This window comes from Acinonyx jubatus, chromosome A1 (assembly GCF_027475565.1).
Source record: "Acinonyx jubatus isolate Ajub_Pintada_27869175 chromosome A1, VMU_Ajub_asm_v1.0, whole genome shotgun sequence".
Lineage (NCBI taxonomy): Eukaryota > Metazoa > Chordata > Mammalia > Carnivora > Felidae > Acinonyx > Acinonyx jubatus.
The window spans coordinates 203,014,567-203,032,103 of record NC_069380.1 but is presented as its reverse complement, the minus strand read 5'-3'; the positions used below and the strand labels follow the sequence as shown (position 1 = coordinate 203,032,103).

The 17,537-nt window shown below is 39.5% G+C and overlaps 1 protein-coding gene across 3 annotated transcripts in view; it reads right to left on the bottom strand.

Moving 5' to 3' along the window:
- PLCXD3 (phosphatidylinositol specific phospholipase C X domain containing 3) overlaps window positions 1-17,537 on the bottom strand; it is a 228,505-nt gene that overhangs the window by 205,130 nt on the left and 5,838 nt on the right. For 2 of the 3 annotated variants that reach the window (XM_053201107.1, XM_053201112.1), the window contains exon 1: window positions 174-760. The exons of the other annotated variant lie outside the window; for it this stretch is intronic. The gene's annotated coding sequence lies outside the window, so the exon portion shown is untranslated. Of the gene's footprint in view, window positions 1-173; window positions 761-17,537 lie in introns of those variants that run through there. 3 annotated transcript variants of the gene reach the window in all.

Below are 17,537 nucleotides of genomic sequence, written 5' to 3'. Positions count from 1 at the left end.
ACAAGTGTGATTTGTGTTTATATTTAAATACCCTGGCCACCCCCACATATAATGTGATCAAACTTACTGAAAAAGATTCATGTAGCAATATTTATACCACAGGCAGAAAAAGGCTACAGAAGCTCATAAATATTAACTTGCCAGTGTAGAAATACAATTAAACCATGTCTTACCTATCTTTCTTCTTCAAAAAGTCTTAATAGATTTCTTTCCAGTTTATGGCCATGATTCCCAAAGGAAAATTCCTAAGTTGCCCTGGTTTCCTTAGTAACAGAATCAGGTATAAATTTTGCTCCTATAGTTCCAAACATCTGTATCCAAGCAACATATTAAAGTGCACTGCCAACGGATGTATGTATAGTTTGTGGGTAAGCTTGACTTTACAGAAGAGGTTAAGAGGCAGGAAAAAGAAAGGCATAAAAAGCAAAAGAAGCAAATAAAATCACAAGGAAAAGTAATACTGTTTCTCAGTGTTTAAAAAAATTTCTCAGTTAAGTGTGCCCCAAAAAAGGGGTTGGTCAAGCTATTTTTCAATAAATTACTAATTTCTGGGAGAGTTCACAGTTTGGGGTTAAATGATATATTTTACTAGATTCTTCTGTAGCTGGCCATTCTAGCCTGAAAGGTGACTCAAGAAAGCTTCCTGGTTATCCTCAAAAGTCCTTATTCCTTGGCAGGATGGAGAGATTTCATAGAGGCCCAAGGTCTTGGCCATGAGTAAGAGAGACTATAGAGTAGCAAACTCTTCAGCCAGAGTAGAATGCTAACTGTTCTAGAGGGCCTTTGGTATTCCAGAACTCAGACTTGTATTCTTAGCATAATCCTTCTTACTTCAACGGATAACTGAAGGCACAGACTGGCAATTCTGCCTGGAAATCCATATTCACTTGAAACTAAACTCTTCAAGACACATAAATTCTAGACTCTAAAACTAAGGACACAAATCAGTTCTGTGCCCTTGGGAAATACTTGTTATTTTCTTGAAGCCTTAGCTGCCTCATCTTCAAAACAGGAATAATCGGGGAGAGGGGGATGGGGGAGTTACTGTTCAATGGGTACAAAGTTTTCGTTCAGGATGTTGAAAAAGTCCTGGAGATGGATGTTGGTGATAGTTGCACAATAATGCCAATGTACTTAATGTCGCTTAAAATGTTTAAAATGGTAAATTGCATGTGGTATACATCTTACCAAAATGAAAATAAAATAAAATAGGAATAATAATAGTACCCCCCCAGGATTGTTTTGAGAATTACATGAGATAATGAATAGCCTTGTATAGTGCCTGCCACAAAGTAAGTGCTCAATAAATGGTCATATTATTGTTGTGATTCGTGTTAACATGAATAAAAATGGACTCTTGAACCCCTATAGGAGTCACAACCAGCATCAGTGCTTATCAGTCCCTATCTCATTGCCTGTCTCCTCTCCATTGCACTGACCCACTTTCACGTCTTGGCCCACAGTCCCTCTTTTCACTATTTTCCTATTTCAAGTCTGCTTTCTCCAATATCCTTACATTAGGCATAGTCACCACAGAGTCAAAAAAAACCCAAAAAAACAAACAAACAAAAAAAACATTTGGGAAGGTCAAGCTCTTTTATTAGAGTTGCATATAAAAACAACCTTAAAGAAAACTATTTTAAATTCAGCTGCCAGTTGAAAAAATATCTTCAGAGTAACTCTAAAGTTTTGGCAGCTGTGAGACTAGCCATGGGTAAAACTGCAAAATAAATGTGATTTCTGTTTCCTCCTGTTTTGGCTTCGATGGGAGTGATACCAACCACCAGTATTTCACAGTTTAGAGTGATTTTCACAGGTGTCCGTTCACTCACTTCATCTCCCTACAGATGACAACCCCATGAACAGTCACTCCTGACCCTGAAGTTTGATGGTGTCCTGTTGTCTTTATACACTCTTGCTACCCTAATAGGATCCACATTCCAAGTCCCTCCTCTTCTTCCAGACACCCAAAACGATAAATTGCTAGAGCTAAAAGCACTTTGGAAATCTTTCAGTTGATGCTCTTCATTTCATCAATAAAACCTGGAACCTAGCATGGTTAGACAATGAGACCTACCTTTCCTATCTCTGCTTTGGATCCCACCATATCCAATCTTCTCAGAGACTTTGTGCTATTAGGCACTCCCTCCCTCTTCCGTAACTATAATTTTGCTTCACAGCTTTCCTTTCCAATTTCTATTTATATATGTTCAATGCTCCCACCTTTAAAAAAAACTTTCTTCCCACTCCTGGTTTCTGTTTCTCCATTCACAGTCCAATTTGCCAAAGGAGTTAACACTCTTTTCATATCATCTCCCCTCACTCAACTTCACAAGCCAATGTGGGTTAATGTCTCCCCTTATCACTCTTCCAAAACTGTTCTTTCAGACCAACAACTTAAGTCTGCTAAGTCTCTATATTCACTTTTCAATCGCATCTTGCTTGATTTTTCAATAATATATGATAATATATGATACTGTTCAAATACTTCCCTCTTAAAATAATCTTCCATTGACTTCCTTGTTGCTACTCTCTCTTGGTTTTTCTCCAACTCAGTTTCAACATTTTTGGCTAGCCACCCCTCTCTGTCCATACATTAAAGGTTAGAGTGCCTCAGGGCTTTATCCTGGACCATTTTTGCTTTAGCTTTTATTCTGTAAACTCTTCCTGGGATATTTTTTTCTGCTTCAATTTTTAATTGGCTAATAATTCTGAAATCACTTGCTCCTGAGCTTTATATATAAATGCCAACCCGAGGCCTCCACTTTGATGATCTGTAAGAAATCTCAAATTCAACCTAGTCATATCATTTTCCTCCCAAAACATGCTCCTTCTCTTGTTTTTTATTTTAATTAATGGTCTTATTATGCACCCAATTGGTTAAGTAAAAAATCTGTAAAGCATACATCTCCCTCTTCTTGAATCCCATGTTATACATTCATCCTGTTATGCACTGAGACAATTAAGTGCCTACTAGGCAGTAGGCACCAGGCACTATTCCAAACAATCACTTCTAATTTATTCTGTTTAATCCATTCTGTTACCTAAATAGTGATCTAACTTGCTAAGTTCTCTCTTCCACCACTCCTATCATGTATGCTCCAGGTCTTACCTGAACTACTACAATAACCTAACTGACTGTGCCACATTCACTTGCTTTCTTTATTCCTTTTTATTTTGTATTGAATCCTCTCTACTACCAAGTCTTAATCATAGAAATCTTCAAAGAAATTTTACGATGAACAACGTACGTTCCACAGTTGTTAACATTGTACTGCATTTCTTTATTTCAGTCTTTTGATATAATACTTTTATGAATATAAAACTATTCAAATTTTATCTATACTATTCGAAAGTAAGTTATAAATAACATTAGAATTTACCCCTATGACTTCAGGGTACACACCTTAAGAATATGGAGAATGTCTTGTATTACCACAATACCATGTCTAATAAAATTAAAAATAATTCCATGATATCCTATAATAGCCAGTCCATATTTCCAATTCCCCAGTTGCCCAATGAATGTCTTTTGTGGTTGCTTCCTCTACCTGGATTAACTCATTGCATTACATTGTTATATCTCTTTTAATTCTTATTTTAGAATTGTCTCCATTTTTCTATGACACTGAATTTTTGTTAAGTTCAAGATAGTTACATTGTAGAATGTCCCACATTCTGAATGTGTTGGCTTATTTCCTCACTTTGAGATGCTAAATTTTAGCACTTGGTTAAGGTGTTGACTGACAGCTCTAGGCTCTCTTCATTGTAACTGTACATGTTTCCCTTTCCAATTTGAAAGTTATTTGTCAGGTGATCCCCAGCACCATGCTACTATCCTGTCCCCTCGACCTTCCATCCAATGGTTGAGCATCCATCCATGATCACTGGCTGCATCAGTTATGAAGCTGGGTGAATCTTTTCAAAATGTAAATCTGATCCTTATTTTTCTTCATTTTCCATTACTACAGAATGAAGCCCAAAACCCTTAGAATGCCTTCTGAGCCCCTTCAAAGTCTGCTTACCTCCCAAACTGTCCTCTCCTCTCTCCCCCCATCCCTCATTCCACACAGTCTACCCAAATTGGTTTTCTCTCAGTTCCTCTGCCTGGGAACGTCACACATCATGTTCCCTCACTTTGAACAGTAACTCCTACTCATCATTCAGGTTTCTGCTTACCTATTATTTCATAGGGGAAGCTCTTTCTTGACTCCCGGACAAGAATAGCTTCCTCCACAATACGCCTCATTGTACCCCATATGTGATCCTCATCAGCTTCAGAACTCCCATTCGATAGTGGCTGCACTGGTTATCCCACAAGCTAACAGAGGATCCTTGGGGAAATAGGAAAATTAGACTGAAAGTCCATATATCCTCCCTTTAGCAATGCATTTGACCTTCTAAATATCTGCTTTTCTATTCTTTATGTTTTGTTTTTTTGTTTTTTTGTTTTTTTAGAGGGGAAGAAAAACACATGACTTGAAGCAAAGCTGGAAGTCTCTGTAAAACCAGATAATAATGTTTTCTTTTAAGCTAATCTCTTTTGCAAAGCTGTGGATTCTGAATGTTCTGAGTAGGCAATAGAGGTTCTGGTTCTTTGAAGGAATAAAATATCCAAAAACAGTTTCACCCTGATTTTTAGCTCTAGGGAAAAGAAGAGAAGTTGTCTGATACACTTTCTGTGTAACTATTGTTGATAAAAAGGTTTGACCTGAAATTTCTGTCCCTCTGCTCCCTCCAGAGGAGGATTAAAGGGGAGATAAATGATAATGTGCTTAATTTTTCTTCTGGCAATTTCAGCTTCCATTAAATTTCACTTTTCGAGTTCTTTTAGCTTTCTGAGATTCTTACTGTTAACAGAAACAATAATTGCCATTATGATGATGATGGTAATATAGCAGCTGCACTTTTATACTTCCACCTGGAGAACATCAAAACTTAACGCATTATTATCATTTTAGGTAAGAGAACACATCTGTAGACTAACTCCTCTGGTAACAGTCAGGGTGTGTACCTCTGGGGCCAGTACTTTCAACCACTCAATCCTGCATGCCAATGGGTAGCCCTCAACCACATTAATAATACAGTGGCAGGCAACTTAGAAGCTACTGGGGCACCTGGGTAGCTCAGTCAGTTAAGCATCAAACTTGGGCTCAGGTGATGATCTCGTGGTTTGTGAGTTCAAGCCCCACCTTGGGCTCTGTGCTGACAGCTCAGAGCCTGAAGCCTACTTTGGATTCTGTGTCTCCCTCTCTCTGCCCCTCCCCTGTTCGCACACACTCTCTCTCTCTCAAAAATAAATGACAGAAAGAAAGAAAGAGAAAAAGAAGCTACTAAAGAAGAAAATACAGCTTGAAGCAAATTTACAACTTTTTCAATAAGAGATTAAGTCATGTCCATACTGCGTATATTCACGGCAAACCAACACTTTGGCCAGCAATAAGCAGGACGCTCTTCTACACATTTCTCACTTTTTTCCAGTTTCCCGTGCCCATCCTGAGGATGGTTTTCTAGACCCAGAGTCTACTTCTTTCCATTCCATCAGGTTCACAAAGAGAAGTTTCTCAATTCCTATTATTCCTCTTCACTACGCCCCTCCTGTGCCTCGTGGTCTTCTAGGGCAAAAATCTTGGCCAATTTTAGTAATGTACTTCACAGAGTCAGCCGCTGGATTTAAAAAAAAGAAGGAGAAGAAAAGAAAAAAAGTTTTGGAGGACCAAGCAAAATGAGCTCTTGGTCGAAAATGACTGGTCCAAGTCTAGATGAGGGCAGTACTCGACAAGAAAAAGATGGGAGGTGAGGCCCAAGTGTAAAGGAACCAGAGGCTATTGACCTTTTCCAACAGCCATATTTCAAGTTCATTCTCATAAGCTTTTACTGAATCCATGCTCCTCGAAGCCTCCTCATCTCTGAGCTCCTCTTGTCTCTGAGAGGCCACTCACTTATGGCTGCAGATACTTGGGTATCCCTTTTAAAATAATGAAGGTCATTATTTGAAACATGGAATTAAACAGCCACACAAGGGATCCTTCCTCCATCATACTATTTGATCAAAGGTCACATGTCAAAGCCCACTGAAGACAAAATCTATAATCAATGAGTTAAGATAGTACTCTTATAATGAATCAGGTAGGTCCAATAGTCTTCATCATAAATTATTGAAAGTGCATGGAAAAGTATAGAGAAACTGAGTATAAAAATAACTAACTATATTAAATATTTAGAGAATGCTTACTACATATGTGCTTGACTCTAAGGATAAAGGTCCCCATCCCTAAGGGACTAGTGGTCTTCCAGGGGGACAGATACACCAACAGTTTACAAAGCATCCACACATAAATAACTGTGTAATAATTTATGTGGGGTCACAATGATAGATTATCCCTGAGAGAGACAGAAGAGAGTTCACAGCAGAAGTACAATATGGAAGGGGGCTTAAAGAATCAGTAGGAGTTGGTTAGGGTTAGCAAAACCAATGGCATTTGAGGACAGAAATGTAGCAACATATCATTTTTTGCTCGGCAATACTTTTCTGGGCAAGTTTTTCATCTTAGTTTCATTTCCCCATCCATAGCCCATGGCACCTACCACACACCATCAGGTAATTTTGTTAATAGGTTCAAAATGAAGGTTCCATATTCAGTTAAATGACATGAGATGGGAAGAAAAATGTGCTACACAGGAAAGTCAAATATAGATAGCTTTATTAGATTGCATATAATTGAATAAAATCATTTGATGTGGAAAGGTTTGCCGTCTTTCCCTGATACCTTTTGCCTGATGATTTATTTCTTCTTTCCCTTTTCCTCAAGGAGAAAAAAGATGAAATTTCTGCTATATGTAGCTTCTCGGGAAGATCACACAGAAGGAAGCACTATAGTCCCTGAGACCTGACTGCACCCAAGTGTCAGGAATATGTCATGGGGCCATAGAGGCATAGATAAGATTTGGTCTTAGAACAAAGATCCAAGCAGGGCCTGGATAGCATGGATGACAAAGTTCTTTGAGGTAGAACAATAAGAGACCTCCAGTTTGGGGGGAAAGGAGAATAGAAGCAAATAGGAGAATTTAAAATAGTTGCCATGAGGGGCACCTGGGTGGCTCAGTTGGTTAAGTGTCCGACTTCAGCTCAGGTCATGATCTCACAGTTCATGAGTTCAAGCCCCACGTGGGGCTCTGTGCTGACAACATAGAGCCTGGAGCCCACTTCAAGTTCTGTGTTTCTCCCTCTCTCTGTCCCTCCCCTGACCCTGCTCTCTCCCTCTCTCTCTCAAAAATAAACATTAAAAAAAATAATAAAATAAAATAGTTGCCATGAAACATATATTTGTATCCTTCTCATTGAGAGAAAAGGACAAGTAAACATTAGAATTTCTGTTGGGGTTTGGCTTGTGTCGATATGACCATGCTCTGACGTTGACCTACATGGGGAATAGCTCCAAAAGTATTTCATATATAGGATATATAATTCTGTAGGGTTAATTATGCTTAGCAATATGGGAAGGAGACCAGGATGGGAATTTACATTTATTAAACACCTGTCATATTTACCATATTTTAAGCATTTTGTTAAACATCTTACATATGTCTACATGTTCTACTCATATTGGGTTCCTTCACCTTACTTTCAGAGCTTCCCACTAGTGGGAGCCTCTAGCTGCTAGTAGCTGTTCCTGCTGCACCAGGTTTGTATACTGAGACTCCCAGTGCCAGACTTCCCTTCCACTCAACAATTTTGGGCTACAAGACATATCCGATATTTTTTAAAATCTCTATAAAAATGTACCTACGTGTCAGTTCTCAGTTGGAGAACTGATGTACAATTTACATACTGTTTTCCCACAAGCCACTCCCCACACAGATGTAATATTTGTAAATATGATTGTACGTTAGATTCACCCTACCCATGCAGTGGTTATTTGCGCTTGGTCCCTCCCTACTAACAAATGAGATGTTTTCAAAGACTGAGAAAGTCCACCTCTATGTAGCCAGATGCAGTGGCTTCATGGGGACTTGCCACTGTCTCAGACAGCTTTACAGAGTGCTCCCCCTTTGTATTAGTTTCCAAGAGCTCCTGTAACAGATTACTACAAACTCGGTGGTTTAAAATAAAACCCAGAGTTTCCTTCCTCCTTGTTCTAGAGCCAGAAATCTGAAATCAGAAGTGTGAGGGGAGCCTGGGTGGCTTAGTTTGTTGAGTGTCTGACTCTTGATTTCAGCTCAGGTCATGATCGCATGGTTCATGAGATCAAGTCCCACAGTGGGCTCTGTGCTGATAGCATGGAACCTGCTTGGGATTCTCTCTAAATAAATAAATAATAAACATTTTTCCAAAATTAGAAAAAAAGGGGGGGCACCTGGGTGACTCAGTCAGTTAAGTATCCAACTTTGGCTCAGGTCATGATTTCATGGTTCATGGGTTCAAGCCCCACATCAGGCTCTGTGCTGACAGCTCGAACCTGGAGTCTGCTTTGCATTCTGTGTCTCCCTCTCTCTTTCTGACACTCTCTCTCTCTCTCTCTCTCAGAAATAAACATTAAAAAAATTTTTTTAATTAAAAAAAAAGAAGTGTGAGCAGGGCCACGCTTGCTCTGAAGTCTCTAGGGAAGGATCCTTGCCTCTTCCAGCTTCTGAAGGCTCCTGGCATTCCTTGGTATGTGGATCATAACTCCAATTTCTGTCTGTGTTTTCACATGACTATCTTCCCTGTATCTGGTAAAGGACACCAGCCATTGGATTTAGGACTCACCTTAAATCCAGGATGATTTCATCTTGAAATCCTTAACTAATTATGTCTGCCAAGACCACGTTTCTAAATAAGGTCATATTCTGAGGTTCTAGTTAGACGTCAATTTGCAGGGGACCCTATTCAACACTTTAACATCATCAAACCAAGGGGAGAAAACAAACGTCCCCCTGAACCCTCTCAAGACATGGCTCCATGTTTTTCTATCTACCTATCTCATGAGATGGCTTTGCATCAAGGCAGTTGCATCTTGCCCGTTTGTTACCCCCTGATGGTCTGCAAAGAAGCTGCCTCCTAATATGCAGCTCAAACATTTTGTCTCCTTATTGCCTTTCATCATCTGTTTCCATGAGTCAATTTTGAAATGTCCATACAACCCAGTATACTCATGGATATTTTAAATTACTTTTCAACCTGTGCCTTCCGCAGGATGACTGATTTGTGAGTTTCTCACATATTGAGAATTGCTCTCTACAATGATTTTCCTCTAGTCCAATCTGCATTTTAATAAACTGGATTCTAGATGTGGCTCAGGTACTACCTGTTGTGTTCATTTTAAACACATTCTTGTATTCTTTGAGCCACTTTTCACTTTATGACAGTTTTCCCACTTCAGCCAATTTGAACTAAGCTTTCCAGGTGAGCATTGGAAAATTGGTAAAATCTATACCACTCTTGCTGCCTGAGTATAAAGTCCATGTTTTTTGAACATGAAGCCAAGACATATGGTCTAACCTGGATGAATGCACTCACTGGAACTGCATATGTGAAATCCAAATTTCTCTGGACAGTCAACTTGTCACAGGAGCCATCAAGAAACACGAAGCCACATTTTGTGAAAAACAGCCAACTATAGTGCCCTTGCCTTCTGCAAAGACAAAAATACTTCCATGAAAAGAATATTCTCTCATCTCAGATCTCAAAATTGTCCACCAGATTTAGAATCAAAACTAAGACAGGAAATAGAAAAGGCACCACAGTTCCAGAATAATTTGTTAGTAAAGCATTATTTGCCTTAATATGTACATACTTAATATTTGTTTTAATGTGTGTAAACATAGCATTATCCCAAGATTTAATATAGGTGACTCTAAAATCAATTGTCTTACCAATGAAGGCTTATACAGATGCTTAAGCTTTAATCCATAAAGTGGCAAGGATATTCTAGACAATCAATTTAGTAATGCAATATATGCACATTAACGAACAAAGTAGACAGAAGGTTTCTGACTCATTGCAAAATGCAATATCTTTGCTTTTGTTTTTTAAAGGCATTTTTATAACTTTTCAACTCATAATTTATTTAAACATGTTCACTTTATTTTCTTAGTTAACAAGATATTATTAAATAAGGTAATTAGGCTATCTATTCAAAATATTTAATTTCCTTCTTATAAAAAGAATTTTTTAAAAAATCTGTTTGCCTTCCCTTCATCATTTTACAGTTATCTGAAAATAGCTTCTCATCTCTTTAGCTGCTTTTGGCTGAAAAAAGAAAAACATATTTATCTTTATTCATACTCTATTTCAGGTCAGGGTCCTCCTTCCTGAGTCTGCTAACAGCTCAAATGAAGTGCAGCCATTATCCTTTGGGCACAGTATAAGTAAATAAACACGATTCAAATAAAACAGAATCACCTGCAGGAAATAACCTTTTTTTTTTTTTTTAATGTTTTTTCATTTTTGAAAGACACAGAGAGACAGATCACAAGCAGGGGTGGGGCAGAGAGAGGGGGAGGGCACAGAATCTGAAGCAGGCTCCAGGCTCTGAGCTGTCGGCACAGAGCCCAATGCGGGGCTTGAACCCAATGAACCGTAAGATCATAACCTGAGCCAAAGTCGGACACTTAACCGACTGAGCCACCCAGGCGCCCGAGGAAATAACCATTCTAATGCCAGCAATAAACAGCTCAATCTCAAGTTTGTCCAGTCCTCCAATGCTTATATTTGATGTTTCATTCTTAACAAATCTCTATAAATGGATATACGGTTAAGATCTGGCCTCTCTGGGAAAAATCCACATTACTCTTCCCCTATACTCCCTTGCTCTGAACTCAGGCACATATTCAGATGGACACACTCCTGCCTTGCTCTGTTCCTGCTCTCCCATGTTCATTCCTCATGACTCCACAGTCCCTCTCATCCATTCCATCCCAGCTCACTCCTGGACAATCCCAGCTGCAAGAGTTACAAATACAAGTTGAGGGTCTCCTTAAGTCACACCATTGTCTCTGAGGCCTCACTTGTGCCAAGCACCTACCTGGTAACAAGCCCCTCTCTAGTCACAGTGCTGGGCACAGTGCTCAGACCCAGGCAGGCATAGTGCTTTGCCCTATGATGACTGCTCTAGTTTGGGCACATGAAATGATCAGCTAAAAATGATCAGAGCATCAGGTAAAAATGAAAACTCTTTTTCCTTCTCTGTTTCCTACTAAAAGGATAGAAGTCCTGAATTCTGTGGCTTTGTTTCCTGACACATTTATAGCAAAAGGGAATGACAGAAGCAGATGCCAGAGATCAGGAGATAATGCCATGGATCACTCCCATGATCCAGTTGCCCTAGAGGATGCTCTCATTCTCTAGTTGGATACAAAAAAACAATACATTCTCTCTTTTAGATTAAATGAGACTTAGTTGGATGTGTGTCTCTTACAACTGAAATAACCCTGTTATAAAAAGGGTAGGAATCTGGAAACAAAGTTGAGAATAAGCCTTAAGCACACTGTCAACTGGGACCAACTGGAGATTTAACCTTTTTAGGGGAGGTGAAGGTGGTGGTAATAACTGGAGAGGGAAATAGAGCACAAGAATGAGAGAGAAGTCCAAATGGATCCCCAAACTAAGCACATTATTTTAAGTAGAGGTGGGTCAAGTAATCTCCAGAGTTCTATATCTCAGAGAAACCACAAGGTCTGAGATAAATAAGAGATATGTGGCAGCAGATATCACAGATTTGGTCTTTGGGAGACTGAGATTTTTATCATAAAAAATACCTGTTTAAAGGACTGAGATACCAGGCAATGACTTGGTACAGGAAAATGAGCCATGAGTAATTAGGAGTTGGTACACCAGAATTCTACTAGGCCAAAACAAAAGACCAGCTTATATAAATTCCTTTAGCCATTATACGCATTCCACCTAGGGGTTTGATTGACCCCATAATCTGGGATGGAATGAAATAAGTTGCAAGGACAGTTCTTTGAAGCCCCAGCTACTGCAGGGAGAACATGGCAGAACTGAGAAAATCCCTTCCCTACCTTGCATCTCTAACAGCCAGTGAAAAGGAAGCACTGGATGTTCTGGTTATCTACTGCTGTATAACAAACCACCCCTAAATCATTTTCCTATATCTCATGATCCTGGGGGTCAAGAATATGGGCAAGTCTCTGCTGAGCAATTCTTCTTCTCACTTGGAGTTTACTGGGATCACTTGTGCCTGGTAGCCTGTTTCTTAAGTCCTAGAAGACTCCAACAGCTTCACTCACATGCCCAAAACCTTAACAAGAAAAACTGCAAGCCTGGGCTCAGCTGGGTCCCTCTCTCTCTTCATGCAGTCTCAGAGCCTCTCCCTGTGGTCCCTTCACTAGAGTAGTTGAACTTCTTACGTGGCATCTTAGAATTCCATGAGAGTACCGTAAAAGATACCTGTCTTCTCAAATGCCAGGTCCCAACTGGCAGAGCATCATTTCTATCATATTCTATTGGTCAAATTGACAGTGGCCAGCCCAGGTCCAAAGGGAAGGGAAATAAACTTTTGCCCTGCCATGTGAAAAGAGTCAAAGAATTTTTAGCCATTTTTAATCTACCGCAGAGTTCCTCCAGGACTCTTAAAAAGGTCACACACTTGTAATGGCTACAACTTTGGGGTGTTGCCTTGTTTTTATGTTCAACCTCTCCCTTCAAACCTCATGTCTATAAATTTCTTCAGGTGAGTTCAATAAACCCTCATTTATTCACTACTCACTAGAAGAGAATAATGTTCCAGAAACAGGGCTAGGCTCTGGGAATATAATGATAAGCAAGGCAGATGGATCATGTCTGCCTTTATGCAGATTACATTCTAATAGAGAGTATAAGAAAGGAAAAGCAATCACTATACTCTCTAGTAAGTTCCATGATGGGGTGTTTGGAGCATGGACCATGCTCCAGAAGAGGTGAAATATAAAGGGTGACCTACAAATGAATAGCGGCTAGCCAGACAAAGAGGGCAAGAGCATCTGAGGCAGAGACAGCAGTGTGCAAAGGTCTGAAGTTTTTATAGACAGCTCATGTCAATATGCTTCTAGAATAAAGTGGAAAAGGCCTGAGGGGTACATAAAGGACAAAGGAGTTGAAAGAGGAGGCTGGAGAAGTAATCAGAAGCCAGATCAAAAAGAGCTTTATAATCATTTTAAGAAACCAGGACTTTATTCTTAATGTGGAAATCCAAGAATAATGGAGAACTGAAGGATTTAATCAGAGAAAAAGGCATGGTTAGATTTGTGTTTTTAGAAGCTCTGCCTGGCTGCACTAGCGGGAATACTTTGGATGGTGGCAAAGGTAAAAGCAAGAAGAGTGGCTGGTTGTGCAATAATGTAGGTGAAAGATCATGGTAGCCTGAATAGGGTAGTGCAGTCAGTGTAGGAAAAAAAGTGGGTAGTAGTTTTGAAAGCTATTTAGAAGGACACATCAATTGGATTTGGTGACTGGACGCAGACACTGAGGGAGATGAAAAAGGAAAGGCTGCCACCAAGCTTGTGTTTTAAGTTTTTGGGAAGATGATGGTGCTATTCACTGAGGCAGGGAACACAGGAGAAGCCTCGGGTTTAGAGATGAGAGTCTGTATTTTGGATGCACTGAATTTGAGGTACCAATGAGATATCCATTGAGATGTCCTGTAAGTAGTGAGAAGAAACCCTTCAAAGGAGGTTTTTAAAAGGCATGGCCAAGGGAGTTAAAGAATAACAGAAAAAGTTAATGCCACAGAAACCAAAGGGAATTGTTGTTCATGAATGAATACAGTGATCAGCAGTTTCAAATGCACTCCCTATTCCCGAGGCACTGAGCTAGAAAATGGGGCCCCAAAATTACCAAGACATTCTTCCTGCTCTGGGAAAACTATTGTGCTATTTCCTGTGTCTGCTCCCTAACTTCACTCCTTTGGTGCAGAGATTTTTATCTTTCTCCCCAGAATTCTCCTGCAATCTGGAGTCCTGGCCCAGATTCCAGTCTTTATGGCATGGTACCCACCATGCGAACTCTTACTGCTTCTTACAAAACATCATTGCTGTGGTGCTTGACTTCTCACTGCTAAAAATTGTCTACATTCCTTCTACTTGATTGGGGTCTGTTGTTTCCAGACATCTGTTAGGATCTGGTAAATTTTGTTTCTAATTGAGTGCAAAGACTAACTATTCCTTCCACTGCCCCTACCTGACGTGAGCCACTTGTTCTTATATACAGAATAATTCCAAATGGGATGTTCATAAAATGGAGAACCTGTATTCTTAAGGATAAAAGTTCAAGAGGAGTCTCAAGACTTGTTTTCAGCCAAGAGTTTTCTCCTTGCTCTAATTCTGGCAGCTCTTTTGGATGTCCCTTTAAGTAAGGTACTGTGAAATTTCTTACTTCTTCCAGAGGACATTTATCAGCAGGGTATTGACCCTGCAGTATCTTTGGTCAGGCAGGTTTCATTCAGTACAAGAGTTCTCAGCCATTCCTCCTGTTATATGTTATATATTAGACTCTTTGTGGGGTAAGAAAATCAGGGCAGACCATGGAATCATCTGTTCCTTGATACTGCAATATCACCTGGCAGATGGAACCTTATGGCTGGGCTTAGGAGGAAGGCATTCTTTCCTGCCATTGGCAGGAATGTAGGGCAGTTTCTTTCTGGCTCATAAAGTTGTCCTTTGTAAACACTATAATTTTGGCTGTCTAGTCCTTTCTCGATTTTCCATGCTAAAAGAAGCTGAGCCTTGGCATAGATAACGCACAATATACTACTTGGATAATAATTGGGGAACATATTATACTGGATGATTTTTTTTTGGTAATAGATGTGATTTTTTCCATCTATGCTTTGCCTAGACTGGTATTAAATGGGCACACAGCCACTGACAGCAGTTTTATGGAAAGAGGGGAGGGTATTGAATAAAAGCCAGTGTACAATGTTTCAAATTTCTGTTAAAAAATTTACATACAGTTTATGAAGTGCTGATGGTGCTTTTAATCCAACAACACATAAGGGAATTTAATTAAGGTGCAATTCGGCACGTATCAACTATTTCAAAAGAGCGGAGTCACATCATACTGGAAGGTGACCTTCAAAAGGGTATCCCATAAACCCAAATTTGCAATCAGAGTTATTTTTAAATTTTATTAAATTTGTACAGTAAATTCTGTCTTTCTGATTAAAGTTTACTTTTATATAAGTAAATGGAATAGATATTGCCTGTTCAGAACAGGCACATTTTCTTTACAGTTAATATAGATCGCTACTCCTCTGGTATCCCAGATCCTCCTCCATACTCAAATTCTCATAGTTGCCTTGTATTTCCAGGTATTGAACAAAAACAGAAGCCTTTTAAGTCTTGGAATAAAGTTAGCCAGGCAACAAACTTGTACAACTTCAGATACGCATAAGTTAGCAATCAGTGGAAGAGCAAGAGTACCCAACTATGGCTCATTTCCAGGAGATTCACATGGTCCTTTCTTGTACCTTCTGGATCTCACCAAGCCCTATCTCAGAGCTCCTCACTGGATGGAGGAAAATTATACTTATGCTTATTTGCTTCCAGCTGGCTTGCTGGTCAAGGGATGGCCTGCATGAAGGAATTAGCACAGAAGTCCCAGTTCAATGTGGTGGTAGTACATAGCTGGAAACAACTGGCAGTTAAGTTCACCCCACGTGAACTGAAACATAGCCTATATAATATACAATTCTGTGAAATGATGGCATGGCAAACACAGGGGAACTAAATATATTATGCATGGTAAAATAAGATACAACATGATTATAGAAGGAGCCAATCTGGATGTTATTCACAACATGAGTGAATTTTAGTTTATCTCTTTACACATCAAAAGGAGCTTGCATCAAATTGATTCCAGGAACAGCCTCAGAAAAATATCTCTAGCATATCTCTGTTGTGCTAGAACACTGAAAACAAAAATAGGACACATTTCAAAGAAACTCCTTCTTACTCCAAATCTGCCACTCATCCCAGGGACTACATTTTTATAGGACTGTCTGTCCTTAGTTTATTTTTTAAATTTTTTTTTCAATGTTTATTTATTTTTGGGACAGAGAGAGACAGAGCATGAACGGGCGAGGGGCAGAGAGAGAGGGAGACACAATCAGAAACAGGCTCCAGGCTCTGAGCCATCAGCCCAGAGCCTGACGCGGGGCTCGAACTCATGGACCACGAGATCGTGACCTGGCTGAAGTCGGACGCTTAACCGACTGCGCCACCCAGGCGCCCCTGTCCTTAGTTTATACAACAGTCTTCAAATCTCGGTCCAAAATTCTTCATCTTCAGCTATCTCATTTTCAAACTGAACCTCAGTAGTATTTTCAATCTTTTCACAGATGGAGCCAAATAACGTCCTAGAAGAATTTAATCCATATTTTCGTTTTGTTGTTGTTGCTAGAGGCAGAAAAGCATAGTGGGGAATCGTGGACTTTAATGCAGACAAGTGCAGATGTGAAACCTTGTGCTTTCACTTACTATATATGTGACTGCACAATCCTCTCTGTGACTCTAAGCTCCAGTATTTCCATTTATAAAATGGGGCTAATAATATCTATTGCATAAGGTTGTTGTGAAGATTATATAATATATTTTAAGTTGCTGATATCAACCAAGCCACTGGTCCTCAAACTTAATTTGCATAAGAATCACTTTAAGACCTTGATGAAAATAGCAGTGTATTCAGAGGCTCTGATTCAGAAGGTCTGGGGAGGAGCCTGAGAATCCCCATCTATTAACAAACACCTCAGATAATTCTGTTTCCAGTGTTCCAAAGAGCTTTTCATGACGAACTCTTAATGGATGTTAATTCCTTTCCTTTCCCTTCCAGTAAGCTATTCCTAGCCAACTACAGGAATTGGATTTTGGAGTCAGACATTGTCCCCAACCAGCCGTTATTTCAGAACTTCTCTAAGGATCTCAAAGCCCAACTCTATTCCACTGTCAATATCTGACCTCTTGCTGCTAATACTCAAAGAAAATAGAAGTCATCAGATGGGAACTGTGCCATTCCTAGAGACTGACCCTTTTTTCATTCATCCAGTTGATGAATATTCATTAAATGCCTGACATATACCAGGCACAATTCCAAGGCAACTGTCAGCAAACTATGGTCCATGAGCCAAATCCTGTCTGCTGCCTATATTTGTAAATAAAGTTTTATTGGCACAGAGCCTTGTTTATTTATTTACACATTGTCAATAGCTGCTTTTGTGATACAAGGCAGAGTTCAAGAGTTTTGATCAAGACTGCACGGCCCTCAAAGTCTAAATTATTTACTGTCTGGCCTTTTCAGAAAATATTTGCAGACTTCTGTTCTAGAGATGGATTTGGGGACATAATTTCCCTTTTTAGTCTGTATTTCTTATTTGATATCCCTAAATGTTTAGCACTCCTTTTCACTTCAAAAAGTCCCATCACTGCAACCTTGCAACTTCTTTTCTACTTCAGAGCCAACAAAAAGAATACCCTCAAACATAGTGCTTTGAGGGAAAATTACGAAGTTCAACATTTATTTCATTAGGTCATGACTTAAGTAAATATGAGCCATATCAGTTTAG